Below are 5866 nucleotides of genomic sequence, written 5' to 3' on the forward strand. Positions count from 1 at the left end.
TTTGCATTAAGGTTAAAAAGCTTCTATCGTTAGCCCCCCTGAAACTTACCAGAGCCCGATCTTAATTGCTGCTCTATCTCTCCCTAATCACTTGACCTAGTGAGAGCAGTGGGAGCCATTGGTTCTTGCTGGTGTTATCCAAATCTAGTGATGAGGGGGAAGGGGACGTGGCTGAGCCACAGTGTTTGTCTCAATAGACACACAGAGTGTGGCTTTGCATTGAGCCTGCAGTTGTGCCACCATAGGAAGCAGCGTCCTATGGAGGCACATAGAGAACAGGTGGAGCCCAGAGTGCCGACGAAAAGAAGAGGATCAGGGCTGTTCTGTGCAAAAATGTTGCACAGAGCAAGTATGACATTCTTGTTATTTAAAAAAAAAAAAAAAACACTTTTACTTCTGCCTGTTGCTGGGAAGTGCCCCTAACAACCACTGAAAAATGTAATGCCAGTGTTGCATGTAGGGGACCTGGATTAGGCAGATGTTGGAACCAAACTGTACGAGTCCTGCCCATCTTCTTCATGGATAGAGCACTCATGTACCTGTTTTTGTAGCCATCACCTTAGACACATCTCTCCCATCCAGAGGCCCATTCACATATTTCCTGGCCTGAGGCCTAACACTTGAAATTAAGAAATGTCCACACTCTTGGATATGACATTTCATATTTGACATACTGTCAGAGCTTCAGCGCAGAACGCCACTAGCACAAATATACATCCTGCAGCAGTCTTTTCAGTAGAAAGGGGGAAGCCTGGAGATAGATGCACAGCATTAGGCGGAAGCCTGGACATGACTGGGCTTGCAGGGAAGGTTGCTACCCATTAGGGGTTAATTATTCAAGCTAAAAATTTAAGTAGGTGATTGGTTTTTAGGAAGGTAGGGCAGGGTGGGGCAGGGTGTGGCAAGGTGGGGTTAGCAGGGGATAGTTTAGGGTAGTACCAGGGGTCCGTTCAGTTGCAGACAAGACAGCAAAAGGAAAACTTCTGCACAACTTCTGTAACCCTCTTTTCTTTAGCAATGGTGGATTTGGACTCCATGCTGGCCCAAATACGCAGTGCGGCCTTGGTGCAAGGCCCGCAATGGCTTCAGTCCCATATGACTGATTTGATGCAGGGGTCGGGGCAGGTACCAGCATCGCCTGCCCCAACTTTGTCATGGCCTAGGAGGTCAAGGCCTCCTGAGCGCCTCAGCCCTGAAACGACCCCTAGGGTCCGCCGCCGCTTAGGGAGCCCCCCTAGGGACCCTTCAACCTCCAATGCAGGTAGGAAGCCTCCTACGGGTGCTGCGGGGGTTGGGAGGAATCCTCGTCATCTGTGGGGCCCTGGCAAGCAGAGCGTGGTCCTCTCCAGCGCCATTGCCCCCTCACCTGCAGTTCCGGAAGTTGCGACTGGCTCCCGGGTCCTTCCAGCAGGAGTGCGGTCCGGCATGGGAATGGAGTGCGGGGTCCGGGTGCGGGCCTACCACCGGGTGCGGCCGTGACCTCTCGTGGAAGAAGCCGAGGTACCAGGAGTGTCCCCTGCGTCCCCTCTTCGGTTCCGGACCAGAGTGCAGCGCCCGCCGCTGCTCCATTGCGGCGGAGCGTTCGGCGGGAAGAAGAAGAGGCGGGACCGAGTAGCGGTGCTCGAACGGAGGCGCCCGTCGATGACATCACTGGCCTGCGACCTGGCTACGGAGGCCTTCCAGGGACAAGTAGAGCGGCGTCGCCTGCCGATGACGTCACCATCCAGCGTCCCGGATACGGAGGCCACCCTGGTCCAAGTAGAGTGGCGGCTCCCGGCGATGGAATCTTCGGCCTGACTGGCGGCAGCGGTGGCTCTTCAGCCCCTGGCCGAGTGTCCTACTCGGCAGCAGGAGAGGAGCGCTCTGAGGGAGAACTGTCGGCGTCTGATGAAGAGGATCCGCTGGACATCGAGGCAACACCACATTCTGGACACGGACGAACGGCTGAGCGGAGGCCTTCACCGGGTCAGCCCGGTAAGTCAGTTTCTTTTGCCTCTCCTTCCCTTCTGTTTCCTTCCTCCTCTGTGCCAGGCTTTTCTTCTGTTACTGTGGTTGGGACTGACACGTTCTTTTCTTCTGGGATGTCAGATGTGCTTGCTGCCCCTGGGCCCTCTGCATTGTCTACGTTTCTTGGTTCGTCCACTATTCCTGCAGGGGAGCCCTCTTTGCCTACTACAGGGGCGGGGGTCCAAGGTAGCGGTGGGGGGACACAGGGGTCTGGGGGATTGAGTACACCTTCGGTCCCGGATGGGGGGTTAGGGGGCGTGTCATTGCTGCATACTTTTTTACCTGGCTTTAAGGATTTATTGTCCAGGTGCGAGCCGGCATTAGCGCTGCGCCTGCGGGGGCACCGATACATGCATGGGTTGCTTCGGCTGGGGGGGCTGCAGCATTAGCAGGGTCACCAGCAGGACTTTCTTCTGAATCCTGGCCCCCGGCCGTGTCAGCCGGATCCACTGAGGTGAGTTTGGTAGCGCCAGTCCCGGCGCCTTCAGCCCGGGCCCCCGGTCGTGTCAGCTGGTACCACTGAGGTGAGTTCTGTAGCGCCGGCGCCGGCATCCTCGCCGGAGGTGCCGCCATCGTCTAAAGGGGCGTCGGGGGCAGCTGAGGGGGACAAGGAGCTTGTGCGCCTGGCCGACTCTGCAAAATGTGAAGTATATGTCTGCTTCGCGGGCCCATTGGGAGCGCATTTGAAGCCGGAAGTAAGGGAAAAAATCTGGCGAGGTGAGTACGTGGAGATCTTTTCGCTACTGCCTTTAGAAAAGTTCAACTTGGATAGGGTCAAGCCGGACGAATCCAAGAAGGAGGAGGAAGAAAAACGCCGTTTTCGTTTGATTCCGCGTTCTTTCAGCAATTGGTTGCAGGTGTTTAGCATTCTGGCCAGTGTCATTGGCGAGAAGCACACCGATCAGTGTTCCCCCCTCTTTTGTTATTTGGATTATGTCGGTGAAGCTTATCGGGTTTATGGCGGTACGGCCTGGCTACGTTATGACGAACAATTTTGTCAGCGCAAGGCCCTCAGACCAGCTTTGCGCTGGGATCATAAGGACTTCAGTCTACCCCAATCGGGAAGCTGCCGGACTCTTGCTGGAGGGTTTTTCGCAGGGTTTTCACATTCCTTGTACTTTGTCAGTGGCGCCCCCTCCTGGGGGGAATTTGAGTTCCGCTAGGCTGCATTCTTCTGTTGTTTCCGCGAAACTTATGAAAGAGGTTCGTTTGGGCAGGATGGCTAGCCCCTTTTCGTCTCCGCCTTTGCCGAACTTGGTGGTATCCCCTCAGGGAGTGGTTCCGAAAAAGGAACCTAATCAGTTTAGGCTGATTCACCACCTGTCTTATCCCCCAGGGGCTTCGGTGAATGACGCTATAGCGAAGGACTTATGTTCTGTTTCGTACGTATCGTTTGATAAGGCAGTGGCCTGGGTTCGTCGTTTTGGGCGGGGGGCCCTTATGGCGAAAACAGACATTGAGGCTGCTTTTAGACTGTTGTCGGTTCACGCGGACAGCCTACATCTTTTAGGTTGTGAGTGGCAGGAAAAATTTTTCGTTGACCAATGTTTGCCTTTGGGTTGCGCCATTTCTTGTTCTCTGTTTGACACATTTAGTTCCTTTTTGGAGTGGGTTGTTAAGGACGTTTCCGGGCTTTCTTCAATAATTCATTATTTGGACGATTTTCTGGTCATTGGTCCTCCCGGGGAGAGGACGTGTGCGACGCTGTTGGCTACGGTCCAACAGCTTTTTGATTATTTTGGGGTCCCCTTGGCTCCTGACAAGACTGAGGGGCCGTGTACGGAACTGCGTTTTCTGGGCATTGTCATTGATACGATGGCAATGGAATGCAGGCTTCCGGTCGACAAATTGTTGGACCTGCGGGGAGTCATCGCGGGGACTTTGGCCGCACGGAAAATTCAGTTGCGTGCCCTGCAGTCTCTGCTCGGTAAATTGAATTTTGCCTGCCGCATAATGCCCATGGGACGGTGTTTTGCAGGCGGTTGGCGGCGGCCACGGCCGGCGTCCGGGCACCGCATCATTTCATTCGATTATCCAGGGACCATCGTGATGACTTGAAGGTATGGGAGTTGTTCTTGAGCTCCTTCAACGGCCGTTCTGTCTGGTTGGAGGCTCCGGTGACAAATTTTGACCTGGAACTGTATACTGATGCGGCTGGCTCTGGGGGTTTTGCGGCCTATTTTCATGGTCAATGGTGTGCGGGCGAGTGGCCGGCCTCCTGGCGGAGTTCAGACTTCATACATAACTTAGTACTGTTGGAGTTATTTCCCATTGTGTTGGCGGTGGAGCTGTGGGGCAGGATTTCAAAAATAAATGAGTCTGTTTTCATTGTGATAACCTGGGGGTAGTTCAGTCGCTAAATAGCATTACTGCTTCTTCGCCACCGGTTATTAGGTTGCTTCGCCACCTGGTGCTGAAATGTTTATCGCTTAATTCCTTTTTCTATGCTGTGCATGTGCCGGGTGTTGACAATTCGGTGGCTGATGCCCTTTCTCGATTCCAGTGGGACAGGTTTCGGATGTTGGCACCGGATGTGGAGCAGAACGGAATGCCTTGTCCCAGGGATCTGTGGAACATTGTCTTGCCGCAGTAATGAATCTGGTTCGAGCGTCTGTTTGTCCTTCCACTTGGACCGCCTACGAAAGGGTTTGGGCGACATGGCATCGGTTGGTGAGTGAGGTGGGGGGTCTTTCAGGTGATCAAGATCGGCTGTACCTGCTTCTTTATTTTGTGGGCCTGAACTTTGAGCAACGGGTGTCGATCTCTACGTTAAGCCAGAAGATGGCGGCGTTGGCCTTCTACTTTCAATTGTCGGGGGTTGCTGATGCTACGAAGCATTTCCTCGTTAGGAAGGCGGTGCGGGGTTATAGGAAGGGTTGTCGGTCGGTCGATTCCAGGCGCCCGGTCTCCTTTGACTTGTTATCCCGGCTGGTGGATTGCTTACCGGGTGTTTGTTCTTCTGACCAGGAGGTGGACCTCTTCAGGACGGCATTTATTTTGGCGTTCTTTGGAGCTCTCAGGATTGGCGAATTGGTGAGTAATTCCAGACGGGGGGATGGAGGCTTGCAGTTGGGTGATGTATGTTTACATCCAGACAAGGTTCTAGTCTGGATACGCAGGTCTAAAACGGACCAGCTGGGCCGCGGGGCTTGAGTGGAACTGGGGGAGATTCCGCGGTCCTCACTTTGCCCCGTGTCTGCGGTGCGGCATTGGCTGCGGGTGCGCTCCGCTCGACAAGGTCCTCTGTTGTTACGTGCCGACGGCACTGCACTGTCCCGATTTCAATTTACGGCGGTCTTCCGTAAGTGCTTGGAGGCGGCTGGTTTTCCGGTGACGGATTAGTCCTCTCATTCTTTCCGCATTGGAGCTGCCACAGAGGCGGCTCGGTGGGGCCTTAATGATCAGGCCCTGCGGAGGATTGGACGTTGGGAATCTAGGCGTTTTCGCTTATATGTCCGTCCGCATCTGTTGTGAGGCGGTGGATGAGGTTTTCTGTTTCTGGTCTATAGGGGTCCGGGGGAGGTCCTTATTTAATATTCGTTACAGGTGTTCTTCGTTTTTCTATGTTGGTGTTTTGTGCGTACATGGGATGTATGTTGGTATGTGCTCCCTTTTGTTTCTTACAGGATCCACAGATGTCTTGGTCTGGATTTTAGGACACTCTTACGTGGTTTGGGGTGCCAGGAGGGCGGCTGTTAGGCCGGAAGGTCGCCAATTGGGCTTGAGCAGGGATGAGGTAAAAGTGCGGTGGATAGGTGTGTCGGGAATGCTATGGTCGCGGGTTCTTCCCGAAGTCCATCGCTGTGCTCGTCTGGAGAGGCCGCCTGACATCCTTCTGTTGCATGCGGGAGGTAATGAT

At 54.2% G+C, this 5866-nt stretch overlaps 1 pseudogene across 1 annotated transcript; it reads left to right on the plus strand.

Annotated features, from left to right (window-relative positions):
* The first annotated feature begins 4788 nt into the window (after window positions 1-4788).
* Window positions 4789-5481, plus strand: LOC309547850 (integrase/recombinase xerD homolog; annotated as a pseudogene). Its single transcript has one exon. The product of its transcript is annotated as an integrase/recombinase xerD homolog (transcript).
* Window positions 5482-5866: the final 385 nt, after the last annotated feature.

This window comes from Pelophylax lessonae, assembly GCF_965119305.1.
Source record: "Pelophylax lessonae genome assembly, chromosome: 2".
NCBI lineage: Eukaryota > Metazoa > Chordata > Amphibia > Anura > Ranidae > Pelophylax > Pelophylax lessonae.